Consider the following 14,653-nt stretch of genomic DNA (forward strand, 5'->3'; position numbering starts at 1 on the left):
TTTGTTTTACTTTGCATAGTGGTCAGATTGTTTGTATCATGTCCCATCTCTCTGCTTTTAGGAGTTTTCTAACTGCTTATTTTGATGTCTCACAATATTCCTTTCCAGCCAGGTGTCTTCATGTGGGATGACTGACTTCCTCTGTACCCTCCCTGACAATGGCTCTTCTCTAACTTTGGTCCTGTAGGGAGGTGGCAGGAATTAAGGCCAAAATGGCCACCCAAACTGTGCCCAGTGGGAAAACAGCATTAATTCAGCCTTTTCAAAAATGTCAACATAAAAAAAAAAATCTAAGACCTGTATCTGATGCTTAGTGGACCCACGGCGCCAGGCAGCAGGCTGGGATATATCATTTCTGGAGCTCCTAATGAGATGCAAATCACCTAGTGAACTCCTCGGGAGCTGGGAAACAATGTCCTAGGTAAAAGCAGATAAAAATGGAACGGAAGAATGTCTTTGAAGATTGGAACGATATTTTGAATGCCTGAGGATATGGGACACCAGATAGTGCTGGTTTTTACTACTAATTGTGAATGGGTCTTTGATTCCTCGTGGCAGGGGATTCCGGGGTGTTCATCCCCAGCTCTGCCTGGCTCTCTAAATTGGGTACCTGGTTCCGGTACCTGCTGTTAGCGTGCAAAGGGCCGGTCAGCTGTAGCGACACCAGCACTGGACTTGGGGTCAGAAGGCCTGGGCGTAGTTCAAGTTCTGGAACTTACTGGTATGTGACCTTGGGTGAATTGCTTAGCCCCCTGGGCTGCCATGTTTTATCTGTGAAACAGGGGGTTGGATTGATATAGTGATTTTTTCAAGAGGGTGGTGATGTGGGACATTACAGCTGTTCTTGCCTGGAGATTCTGAGCTGTTCTCCTAGGAGTCATGCTCCTTCCCAATGTGTGAGCAACTGTGTGCAGTGAAAGATGTACCTGATGGAGGTTTGTTGTGTGAAAGCAGGTAAAGGGTGAGAACCATTAGTTGAGAGGCTCTTTAAGGTCCCTGCCAACTTTAAGATGCTGTGGCTACAGATTTCCTGCCACTTGGCCTCTTAGTACCTCATCTGCAAAATGGACATAAATGCTGTTGACCTTACTGGCTTGTTGGAATTTAAAGATGACCAAACAAAATGCATTCAGGGCTTCAAGGAGGAAAATTCTCCATAACTATACCAGAACTTTATTCTAACGCAATTCACTCATTTAAAAAGCAATGCTGCACCAGGTGGCCTTATCCGAACCCCTTTCTGGATCATTTGGTCACTGATGGACTAAAAGACCACATTTTAACCAGTTACTTAGTCTTTCCCCAGCTGTGAGCAAAAACTGCAATGTACCGGTTAATATCGTACAGCTGTACAAACACCCACCAAGGTTTATAAATTCTAAAATATTTTTACAGGTAGAGAGAGCAGTCGTTAGTATGGATGAGTTGGTTCGGAGCGATTATACACACAAATGACTGGCAGGTGTGCGCGCGCCTGTGGGCAACAGTAGAGAACGTGAATAACAGATGAAATGAAATCACAGGTATGACTTTTGTTTGCATTAAACTAATGAGATGCAAAAGTGAGATCAATGCAGTATTCGTGGTGAAAAAGTAGATCACTCTGGTGCTTTCAGTTTTAATCTCCAAAAAACCAATAAAATAGGAAGTGTCTGAGGGAAACAAAGTTAAATAGAAAATAATTATATTTGGGTTATTTTCCTATCTTGTGCTTCATGTTGGAAAAAAATTCCTTAGTTCACTGTAAATTAAATCTGGTTCAACTATCCAGTAAATATTTAAAGATTTATAAAAATAGTGAGACACAAAGCTCCCAGTTCTCTGCTCACATCAAGAGTTTAGACTTCGGTTCTTTAGGGTCATATAGAATTATGTAATTTCTTTGCCTTGTTTTCTTACAATTTGATATGAGATTAATGAAAACCCTTTATGAAACCATACACAGAATAATGACCTCTCAAGCTCTCCACTCCCTCTGTTCTCCTTGAAGGTTATTTTGTCATGAGTAGGTCCGGAGAGATCTGAGTTTGAGTTTCTCCACTGGACTCAAGATCTTTCAACAAATTAATGTCATCAGCTTTCTTCCCTTTTAAATCCCCCTTCTCTGAGTCACCTGACCAGTATGTTGCAAAAAATACATTCCACATGTTGCAAAAAAACAAGCCAAGGGCTTCCCTGGTGGCGCAGCGGTTGAGAGTCCGCCTGCTGATGCAAGGGACACGGGTTCGTGCCCCGGTCCGGGAAGATCCCACATGCCGCGGAGCGGCTGGGCCCGTGAGCCATGGCCATTGAGCCTGCGCGTCCGGAGCCTGTGATCCGCAACGGGAGAGGCCACAACAGTGAGAGGCCCACATACCGCAAAAAACAAACAAACAAAAAAAAGAAAACAAGCCAAGCTTAACCAAAGTAAATACAGCTATTATCCGCATACCTGAAATGGGTATCTCCTGTGTTATACAGTGATTTAGGCCGAGACAAGGAAATTATCACCTTCACTCAGGTTTCTTTGTAGTGACTTTGTATACTGACACATATGATCTGCTCTGATCACTAAGTTCGACCAGACTAAAAGACAGGTCCAGTGCAATTTAATTTTAAGTTTCCAAACTAACATATTTCAGGGGATTCATATCAGTAGTCCTCAACTCTTGAACCCTACAGGAAATGCTCTTTCAGTGTTTCCTGGCTCAGTCAAATGAAATTTTAACAATCTGAAGCCTGGTAGCATTTATCTGACAACAGAGTGAAAATCATGTTAACAGGAGCTCTCCACTGGAGCAACCTTGGACATGCGTGATGGCGCCGGGAAACGTGCCACCAGCTCTGGAAGGGCGGGAGTTCCTGGATGGCTTGGCACCTTCCCACTTCCAGCTCTCACTGCCTCTCACCCTGCGTGAGATGGGGACCCAGCAGGGAGGGGTTAAATGGGTTGAGGAGCCAGTCCAGCTGGGGGTCATTAGCAATCAAGGAGCAGCATTAAAAGGCAGCAGGAGACTAAGGGTCTCTGACAGGCTTGGCTCTGTGCACCATCTGGAAGGACAGAGGCTGACAAAGCTGGATTTTTTTAAAAAAGGACTTCATGGAGACCCCTTTCTTGGAGATACAAACATGAACAGTGATGGCGTTTTTCAAGTGGGTCCTTCCTTTTTGAGAGTAGGTCCAGGTAGCCACATTTCCAGGTCAATCCCTGGCCATAATGGACCAGTCATTGGCACCTGAGGTGGGACCAGCCCAAGAAACTCTTGACTAATGGTTTGCTAGTGGCTAGTGATCAGAACACTCATGCTGGATAATGAGGTACCAGCAATTGTGAAGCCTGAAGTGTGCGGCAGAGTTCATAGCAAATAACACATTTAACTGTAGTCTGTGCATTATAATCCAATCTGTGATGAAAAAGAGAAAACCTGACAGCTTTACTTAGGATATGCACAAGTTGATCATTCAAGCTGTACTTTTTGACACAATAAAAATTTAAAAACAAGTCATGGCTCACTTCCTAAGGTCATTCTAAGGCAATCTGTACAAAGAGGTGGCAGATACAGGCAGTCACAGATGTCACAATTGCATATACCTGGTCACTGACTCAGTTCACATTATTCATTAAGTTGCTTTTCTCTTCTTTTTCTTTTTAGACTTTTGGGTCCCCCTCCCCCTTCACCTTATCTATAAATAAGAAAGAAAAAATGTTTAAAATACAGAATTTTATTTCTTTTGGTCATAGATTGTAGGCTTATAGAATAAAGAAGCCTCATAACATGATCTTTAAGATATATTACAATACTAATTTAGAACAAGCTGCTAATCTCTTTGTAAGAATCATTAATATTATAGTTGAATTTGCAGAGGAATTTGCATTCCAGCTCATTATTGTACGATTCTAACACTGGTCTTTGGTATACCTTTAAGTTCTGATAACAAAGCAGCCAGTGCAAGGAAAAGGACTCAGGGTTGTATTTGTTTTTTACATGGTGGATGTACTCTTCTGATATTGTTAAGAATGAATAGTATCTAAAATTATCCTCATGGAGCTTTTGGCAAGTTTACAGATGCCTGGGAAAGGGAAAAAGTAAAAAGGAAGATCTAAGACACTGTGGTCTCTCAGATTCAGGGTCACCAGAGTGGAGTGGAGGGTCAGGTGACATTGCCTGCTGACCCAGGCAATAGACATCATTTGGAAAAGAAATCAAGGTGGTTAGCAGACCAGTAGAAACACAAGATTCTGAGAGTTGGGATTTGTATAATTTTTAGTAAACTTTGGACAAATTTACATCCATTAGTGGCTAGCCTGTCAGAAATCGTGGTGTTTTTATTTTATTTTATTTTTTGGGGGGTTTGCGGGGCTCTCACTGTTGTGGCCTCTCCCGTTGCGGAGCACAGGCTCCGGACGCGCAGGCTCAGCAGCCATGGCTCACGGGCCTAGCCACTCCGCAGCATGTGGGATCTTCCCGGACCAGGGCATGAACCCGTGTCCCCTGCATTGGCAGGTAGACTCTCAACCACTGCGCCACCAGGGAAGCCCAGAAATCGTGTTTTAATTAAAGGTCCAGTCACACAGAACAGAGCTTGTTTAAAAAGAGACATGCAAATACCCAGAGATAGAACATTGTGGATATAATGCATGGAGGAATCCTATCCTTAAAGTTCTGTATTTGGACTGGGCATATACCCTGAGAAAACCATAATTCAAAAAGAGTCATGTACCACAATGTTCACTGCAGCTCTATTTACAATAGCCAGGACATGGAAGCAACCTAAGTGTCCATTGACAGATGAATGGATAAAGAAGATGTGGCACATATATACAATGGAATATTACTCAGCCATAAAAAGAAACGAAATTGAGTTATTTGTAGTGAGGTGGATGGACCTAGAGACTGTCATACAGAGTGAAGTAAGTCAGAAAGAGAAAAACAAATACCATATGCTAACACATATATATGGAATCTAAAAAAAAAAAAAAAAAGGTTCTGAAGAACCTAGGGGCAGGACAGGAATAAAGACGTAGACGTAGAGAATGGACTTGAGGACACGGGGAGGGGAAAAGGTAAGCTGGGATGAAGTGAGAGAGTGGCATGGACATATATACACTACCAAATGTAAAACAGCTACTAGGAAGCAGTCACATAGCACAGGGAGATCAGCTCAGTGCTTTGTGACCACCTAGAGGGTGGGAGGGAGATGCAAGAGGGAGGAGATATGGGGCTGTATGTATACATATAGCTGATTCACTTTGTTATAAAGCAGAAACTAACACACCATTGTAAAGCAATTATACTCCAAAAAAGATGTTAAAAATAAATAAATTAATTAATTAAAAAAAAAGAGAGGGCCAGGAAAGGAGGCTATAAAAATGTAAAAAAAAAAAAAAAAAGATAAAATAAAAATCTGTGATGCAAGAAAAAGAAAGTTCTATAGTTCGGCTCATGCCGATTTTGACAGTTCTCATGGGACGTTTTCTTAGGTAGGTGTGACTATCTATGTGAACATGACTTTTAAATAATGGAAACTGAGTACTGATTAGGGTTATGGGTTCCTGGGAATGGATATGAGAAGTTTCTTTTAAATAAATTGTTTGGTAAAAATATCCAACCTTGATGCAAACTTGTTGCCAATCTTATACTAAAACTTCACAAAAGATTTGTCTACTGATTACTACTGTTGTCTCTTTAGTGTGCCATCTTTTATTTATTTTATTGAATGCAATAGCAGAAGGCGTTTTGAGCTCTTATGCCTGTCCTCTCCCATCTCCAGGAATGGACTTCTCAGAGAGGAAATATTGAACTACTCCTGATTTCATTTCCAATCTGTAGAGTTCCCTTAGGCTCCACTGTGCTTGACGCTCCCATTTTGTGCAAATGGTGAAGTTTTGTTGCAATAAACATTATTCCAGGAGCTAGTTGTTGGACATTCCATTTTGTCAAATGACTCTGGCTCTTGCTACTTAAATGGATAAAGCAAAAAACCATAATCATTTAAGACATATGACTTGTTGATAGAATCTTTATTTAAACAAGTTTCCCCAATCATGGGTTAAATGTCCTGCTTCTAAGTGATGTTATGTAAGTTATTTTGAGGCACAGTGTTTTAGATCAGCCAAATCTCTACTCCATGAGGATCTAGGTGATGCCTCATCTAATTGCCAACAGAGCTGACCTGCTAATTCTATCCATTCCAGAACATGGTTTGTTTGCAGTGCTGATGAATTTGCTATGCTGTTAGCTGGGGTTGATCTGTGAATCCTACATGAAGGTTAGTAAAGTCAAACTATGCTTATCCTGCCTCCCAAGCAGTAAAATAGACTCAGTGAATCTTTCTGACCTTCCAGATCTACAACTACTTGCTCCAGAGATTTTAGTCTCTTTTCTGTGATAGCATAGCTTTGAAGAGTATATTTCCATCTTGTACTGAGAATTATATATACTAGGTTCGCAATATATAAATTGTTCAATAATTAAAACTGGCATTTCACATCAAAATATGCAACTCAGATTCTATCTACTACCCAAATGCAAAATCCTCAAGAGGGCTGAGTTATGAAATTATTCAAACAGAGAAGTATTTTAAAAGTTCTCAACTGATAAAAAGTACTATACCCTGTTTCTTTCTCCTGGGTATGACTTAGTAATAGTAAGTATTAGGATATTTAATACAAATATGTTCCACGAACTAGAATAATACTTACACACGTATAGGGAAATAAAAAGAAAGTGACTTTGAGAGAGCTACAATAGCTGTAAAAGGAACATCCATAGGTGCCTCAATTCTGCTATTCAAGACCCACAGGGAGTTTTTGTTCAGAACTTGATAGAAAACTACCGACAACCTGATGGAGGGTAGTCAATTTTGTCAACAGAGCTTAGACTTGTTGTGTAATAACAGAGATCTCTGCCTTGGCCTCCCCTTCTGAAAATTAGCTACATTCAGCAACTGAGCATGATGAATATGATGGGAATAAAAGTTTCGAGGTGGATACTGGTTGTTCTGCCCTAATATCTCCTCCCCTCTGCTTTGGTAAAAGAGCTTCCTCTTTCCCGTGGGGAACACCTTCCAGGAATGTGGATGTGGCTGCCCTCCCCTCCTCTGCCTCTCCCCCAGACCAGGCTGAACACGCGGCCCAGGCCTGGCTGGTAGAGTCCCCCTTTCCCACCCATGGTGACTAGTTCAGGGGTGGACACACAAGCCACAGGGCTAGAGTTCCTCTAGGAGATCTGAGTGTGGACACTGGAGGAGAGAGAGCCCTTTGTCCTTCGGGATCTCAAGTTCTACGTAGTGGATATTGGCTCAGGGCTGGCAGTGGCCATTTTACGAACATTGAAAGTGGCAGCCCAAAAGGGGTAAGCAGTACTGAGAGAGAGAGGGAGAGACAGGGGCCTAATGACATTGTCTAAACCCTAACAAAGTGCATTATGGCCTAAGCTAGTATTAGATGGATTTCTGGTTCTTGAATCTAAATGAATTCTTGCATTGTCCTTACAGACGAGTAACTTACATAGTTATTGCCCTCCCTGCTAATCACCAGCATTGAGACTCCACACCTACACCCGGTGTGGAGCCCACCAGGGTCCACTGTCAGCAACGCCTAAGTCTCTCAGATGGGTGTAGTCCATCACAGATTAGGTCATTAGGTCCTTCTGAGCCACTAAAAAGTTAATACATGGAGGTTCCTAAAAAATATCATGCTTGTTATTGAGCTGCAGCTCAATAACAAAAAAAAAAACAACCCAATCCAAAAATGGGCAGAAGACCTAAATAGACATTTCTCCAAAGAAGATATACAGACTGCCAACAAACACATGAAAGAATGCTCAACATCATTAATCATTAGAGAAATGCAAATCAAAACTACAATGAGATATCATCTCACACCAGTCAGAATGGCCATCATCAAAAAATCTAGAAACAATAAATGCTGGAGAGGGTGTGGAGAAAAGGGAACACTCTTGCACTGCTGGTGGGAATGTGAATTGGTTCAGCCGCTATGGAGAACAGTATGGAGGTTCCTTAAAAAACTACAAATAGAACTACCATATGACCCAGCAATCCCACTACTGGGCATATACCCTGAGAAAACCATAATTCAACAAGAGTCATGTACCAAAATGTTCATTGCAGCTCTATTTACAATAGCCCAGAGATGGAAACAACCTAAGTGTCCATCATCGGATGAATGGATAAAGAAGATGTGGCACATATATACAATGTAATATTACTCAGCCATAAAAAGAAACGAAATTGAGCTATTTGTAATGAGTTGGATAGACCTAGAGTCTGTCATACAGAGTGAAGTAAGTCAGAAAGAGAAAGACAAATACCGTATGCTAACACATATATATGGAATTTAAGAAAAAAAATGTCATGAAGAACCTAGGGGTAAGACAGGAATAAAGACACAGACCTACTAGAGCATATGAGGATATGGGGAGGGGGAAGGGTGAGCTGTGACAAAGCGAGAGAGAGGCATGGACATATATATACTACCACACGTAAGGTAGATAGCTAGTGGGAAGCAGCCGCATAGCACAGGGAGATCAGCTCGGTGCTTTGTGACCACCTGGAGGGGTGGGAGGGAGGGAGACGCAAGAGGTAAGAGATATGGGAACATATGTATATGTATAAGTGATTCACTTTGTTATAAAGCAGAAACTAACACACCATTGTAAAGCAATTATACTCCAATAAAGATGTAAAAAAATATATATCATGTTTAAAAAAAAATCATGCTTGTATGGGGTGTGTGTGTGTGTGTGTGTGTGTGTGTGTGTAGCATTTCGTGATTTTAATATTAGCTAGAAGTGAAACAAGATAAGTGTGCCAGTGTAATTTTTGAGACATCCATTTCTTATTAATGAAGTAAACAGAGGCATTTGTGAGGAAGCATGAGCAAGGAACTCAGCAAACACGTGGCCAATTTCCCACCTACATCAGACAAAACATGAAAGAGCAACTCTTAATTACAACCAAATATTAGCTCTGGCCCCTGGGAACTCATCATCCCATCTCAAGGTCTATATTTATGAAAATTTAAGCAATGTCTTAAAACATGTTAATTTGTTCTTTGTTTATTTCTTTCCCTGACAGATTAATTTATTCCAAGGGACTTTGGTTCTCAAGCCCTCATATATCGATCGGGTGCATGTACGACATAACTAACAGCCTGGGGAGGAGATTTTGGTGGAAAACAAAAGTCTTTCTTGTAGTTTTCCTTAGGTAATTAACTTTGTATTTGTGGGCCCTGGAATGCTTCCAGTTTTCTCTGGATTTGCATCCCTTGACTTTCAGATCAATGGTTAATTTCATGAGCGAGAGGCTGGGAGCATGGGGAGAGGGGGGAAGGGGAGAGAAAGGACTTCAGGCTCCAATGAGTCACTCAGAGCACATGGAGGCCATAAGAAAAGTTTGTTTTTTTTTTTTTTTCCCCAAGAGCTTCTATGTAAAGAACATTTAGACGTTAATAAGAACCTGCAGTACTGGCGCTGGAGAAGGGAAGGTGAGGAGGCTGTGAGAAATGCTATTTATCATTTATGGACACTTCTCTCTGTGAGTTTTGCATCCCTCCATCTTATATAATCCCACTGGGAAGTCAAAGCAATGCTTACAAAGTGCCATCCTTTCAAAGTCTATTAATTGATGATCAGTTATTTTGTAGTCCATGAACTGTACTGAGAAGTCTGTGGAACTTACATTCTATAAATTTTTATATCTTTTAGAAAGAGAAAGTACACAGCAAATAAGACATGGAATTAGCCCCACACCGTGTTCCATACCAACCTCATGCCTATAACTATATCACGAGACTAATTTAGCAGAATAGAAAACCTCCAAAAATGCACATGTTCCCAAAATTCAGGCAACTTCTTAAACATCCCTGGATTTTGTCTATAGGTTGTTTTAAAGGTATACGAGTTTTAAAAATTACATCAAAATCAGCAACCCCTAATGATATTATTTCCCCTTCACTAAACAAACCTTCCAAATCAGCAAGCAGAGAGATTTCTGTCACTCTTTAGAATTCCTGATTTCTATGAGCTTTGTGCCTTCTCCTAGAGCTTGTCATTAAATACAACAAACTTACATTATTATGTTTAAAATGCTAAATACAAGTCAGAACACTAAGGTAGATATTTTTACTATATAATATTGCTTTTACAAATGGGCTAAAGGGCATAAACCTAGTCCATTTTACAACTAGGACATATACCTGAAGTATAGGTACCTAGTATCAGGTGAAAGCAGTAATTGCTCACGATTACTGTAATAGACTGTGTTACTTTTATACCAAATATTTCTATTGCCACCCCTAAAGTGCATCTCCCAGGAGAAAGACTCACATCCCCGCCCTGTTGAACTCAGGAGTGGTTGTGTGACTTTTTCAGGCCAGTGAAACACACAAAAGGATGTGTGTATTTCTAGGTAGAAGCTAGAATGTGGTTCACCAAATCTCTGCTGCAACTACCAGCAATGATCTAGACAGAAACCACTACACCAGCCTGGGCCCTGGAGTGAAGATAACACACAGCAAAGGCACAGCCGAGCCATAGTGGCACCGTACAAGTGAGAAATGAGCCTTTATGATTGTAAACCACTAAGGTGTGGGAGTGTTTGTTTCTGCAGCATAATCTAATCTATCCTGAAACAATAGCTTAAACCAGAGATAGACCCTTTAATTAACTACTTATTAGCTGGCTTATGAAATTGCCATTGGTAGTAACAAATGATCTAATAGCAGCAATCTCATGTGATTCAAATTATTAGAATTGAGAAAAATTGGAATATAAATTTGTATTCATGAATGCTTTTCCTTCTAAGGTGTAATTGCTTATTAAGAGAAGAACATAATTATTACTTTTAGTTTCCTTTTATAAGGAACATCATAGCAGAGTTAGAAAATGGTGGCAATTTAAATACTCACTCCTAAAACCATAGCAATATCAATGATCAACTGAGTGTCTTCCATGTGTCAGTTCCTAGGGATGCATTGGTAAGCAAGACAGGTATGACCCCTGCCTTCATGGGGATTTCATTCATTCTAGTGATGGAGTTCAACTCTAAAAGGTAGATTATTGCAAAGGATCTTAAGTGCAAACAAGAAAACAAATAGGCTGTTTTAAGGCACAATTACATAGGAAAAGGAGCTAAAGGATAGGGTGGTAGGAGATGATCCCTCTGAAAAGGTGACAGTTAAGATGAGGCCTAAAGAAGGACAAGAGCCAGCCACGTGAAGAGAAGGTAAAAGTGGGAGTGGGGAGCATTCCAGGCTGAGCGAACAGCATATACAGACATAGTGTCTGTGTCCTCCAGGCAGATCAGATCTGACCAGGGTGGCTGGACTGTAGTGAGGAAAAGGACCATAACGTGAGATAAAGTTGGAGAAACAGGCTGTGGACAGATCATCCAGGGCTCTGATGGCCATGGAAGGAATTTGAATTTTAATTCAATGGGAAGCTACTGAAGGAGATGGGAAGAAAAAAGACATGAGACAGTTTATTTATTTAACGAAGAGCATTTTCTCTGGCTGGAGTTCCATACGTGTGGAGGCACAAGTATGGAAGCAAGAAGACCAGTGAGGAGGCCACTGTAGGTCAGAGGTGATGGCTGTCTAGACCAGGTTGTAGTGGTGAAGAGGAAGAGATGGGGACAAAATCAAGATATATGTTGTAAGTCAAAACAAAAACAGAACTTGAAGGGCTGGATGTGGAAGGTGAGGAAAAGGGCATGACCAAGAATGACTTCCAGACTTCTGGCTTGGGTCCTTGAGTGCATGCTATGCCATATACTGAAACAGGGAACACCCAGGGAAGACGGAGGTTTCTGAGGCTGTGGGGAAATCAAGGGTTCTGTTTTGGACACGTGACGCATGGGATGGCTGCGAAACATCTGAGCGGAGATGTCGAGTGGGAAGCATGTCTGCAATGCGGAGAAACAATCTGGGCTGGACATAGGAACTGAAGAGTCATCAACACATCAGTGGGGTTTCAGGTTTGGGGAATAAATGTAGATGGAGAAGAAAGAAGGTTTTTGGATGCCTGAGGAACCCCAGCATTTAGAGGTTTTAGTAGGAAGCAAAGAGTAGCCATGAGGTTGGGGCAAAGCCAGGAGGGTGCGTCTTCGCAGACACTAAGAAAAGGGAATGGTTTATGAAGGCTGAGAGAGGTGGAATAAGAAAAGGACAGAGAAGGTCCTCTGGACCTAGCAAACTGGAGGTGTCCAGCGACCCTGGAAGTGTGTTTCAGGAGAGTGATGAGCCCAAGGAGTTCTGTAGGGGAGGAAATACAGGCAATAGGTACAGTAAAAAATGTTTTAAAATTTGGGATTGACATATACGCACTACTATGTATAAAACAGATAACTAATAAGGACCTGCTGTATAGCACAGGGAACTCTACTCAATACTCTGTAATGACCTACATGGGAAAAGTATCTAAAAAAGAGTAGATATATGTATATGTATAACTTTGATTCACTTTGATATGATTCACTTTGTTGTACACCTGAAACTAACACAACATTGTAAATCAACTATACTCTAATAAATTTTTTTTTAAAAAGTACATTTGCAAAACGGCAAAAAGAAATTGGCTAAGAAGTAGAAAAGTGAAGAAGGGTAAGGGAGGAGAGCCCAGAATTAACAGTATTTATTTTAAAAAGACTATGAAAAACCCTGGAAATGATTGAGTTTACCTGGAAGCTACCAGATTGTTTTCTTCCATCAGCAAAAATGTAGGCTTGAGAACTAGCTAACCAGTTAGAACCCTGCACATCTGCACGATGTGGCCAGTTTCTGAAATACTCTGTTCCGCAAGCATCGTCTCCTGTTCCACTTTCTTTTCCTATATTTATGGAAAATGCTGACCTAGCTGGTTTCTGTATCTCTTGGTACAGTTCACTTCCCTCTTAGCTTTAGGGTTATTAAACGAGAGTAAAATTTCATTATACATTTTAGTAAAAACAATGTTTAATTAATATTTTTAATTGAAAAATGTACGCATTTTAGGTATAAGAAAAAGACAAATAGCACAAAAGATTACAGAATGAATAAGAAGTCCTCTCCAGACCCCCAGTCCTTGCTCCAGAGGAAACCTCTGGCATTACCGTATTGTGTGACAGAGTCTATGCAGATACAATTCTAAAGCTATAGCTCCTATTGTTAGAGCAAAACCCAAACCCCCAAAGCCCCTGAGGTGTGGGCATATTTCTACACTCTGTGCCTTGCTTTCCTCATATTCCAATATAATATGGAGGCTGTTCCATAGGAATACATATGGATACAACTCATTCTTTTTTGTGGTTTCCTAGTATTACATTTTTATGGTTGTGCCATCATTTAATAAGCTTTCTGTTGATGAAGATGTAGGTTTTTATTAGCATCTTAAAACCATAAGATAAAGAATGTTTTTAAGTGATTACATAAGACCGTTGCCCAACAATACACAAAACTCTTGCCCAACGTTAATTAAACAGTTGTTATTCCCAATCCCAAAGAAGGTTAGACTGGGAATAACTGATATTTTTATAGTTTGTGATAAGAAAGATGGCTGGTGTTTTGGTGACTTTTTCATTTATGACATCTGGGGATAACAGCAACCCCAGCCTTTAGGAATAATAAGCATAAGTCATAGGAATAATAAGGAAAAGAACAAATATGAAAGTTTTAAGACATTTAGAAAAACAATCCTTTAGAATAAAGAAATAGTATATGGGCTATCAAATGGCTTATATAACAAGTACGTGGTATTTTTTCTTTTCTTTTCTTGGCTAATATGCTACAAGATTTTTTCAAAATGGCGAAGTTTTCTAAAGATGCTTTCTTTCAAACTTTATATTACATGGACAATTAGTATTTTCAATTTCAAACAATAATACTGCTTTTGCAGGGGGAGGGATAGATTGGGAGTTTGGGATTGACATGTATACTGTACTATATTTAAAATAGATAACCAGCAAGGACCTGTTGTACAGCACAGGGAACTCTGCTCAATATTCTGTAATAACCTAAATGGGAAAAGAATTTGAGAAAGAATAGATACATGTATATGTGTAATTGAATCACTTTGCTGTACACCTGAAATTCATACAACATTGTTAATCAACTATACTCTAATATAAAATAAAAATTTTAAAAAAGAAAAAATTTTATACTGCTTATGTTTCAGTTAAATCTTGTTAGATGTTTTAGAAGAGTGTACCTAATAAACAAGAAGAAAAAAAGAAAAAAATATACTGCTTTTATTTGGGGGAGATTTTTCATGGGCCTAATAAATGTATTATGGAAGCCAAGTGCTCACATGCCTTCCCCTAGTATCATCATTAATTAGGAAGGTGTGTTTCAGGGGTTAGGGAGGTGGAGATCTGTTTGGAAACACATAAAATAAAGTTTGGTTGTGAAGGTTTGGAAGTCAGTCTTAAAGATTTTGCCTTTTATCCTGTGAGTTGTGGAGAAACCTGAGGTTTCTGATCAGGAACATGACACAGTACAGTTGTCCCTCAGTGTCTGCTGGGGGATGGGTTCCAGGAAACCCCGTGGACACCAGAGTCCGTGGATGCTCAAGTCCCTGGTATAAAACGGCGTAGTACTGTCGCCTCTCCGTATCTGTGGGTTCCACACCCACAGATTCAATCAACCCGCAGATTCTGAGGGGAGGGCCGACTGTGAGCG

The sequence above is a fragment of the Delphinapterus leucas genome, chromosome 8 (genome assembly GCF_059928025.1).
Source record: "Delphinapterus leucas isolate spDelLeu-1000000601 "Yukka" chromosome 8, BTC_Dleu_Yukka2, whole genome shotgun sequence".
Lineage (NCBI taxonomy): Eukaryota > Metazoa > Chordata > Mammalia > Artiodactyla > Monodontidae > Delphinapterus > Delphinapterus leucas.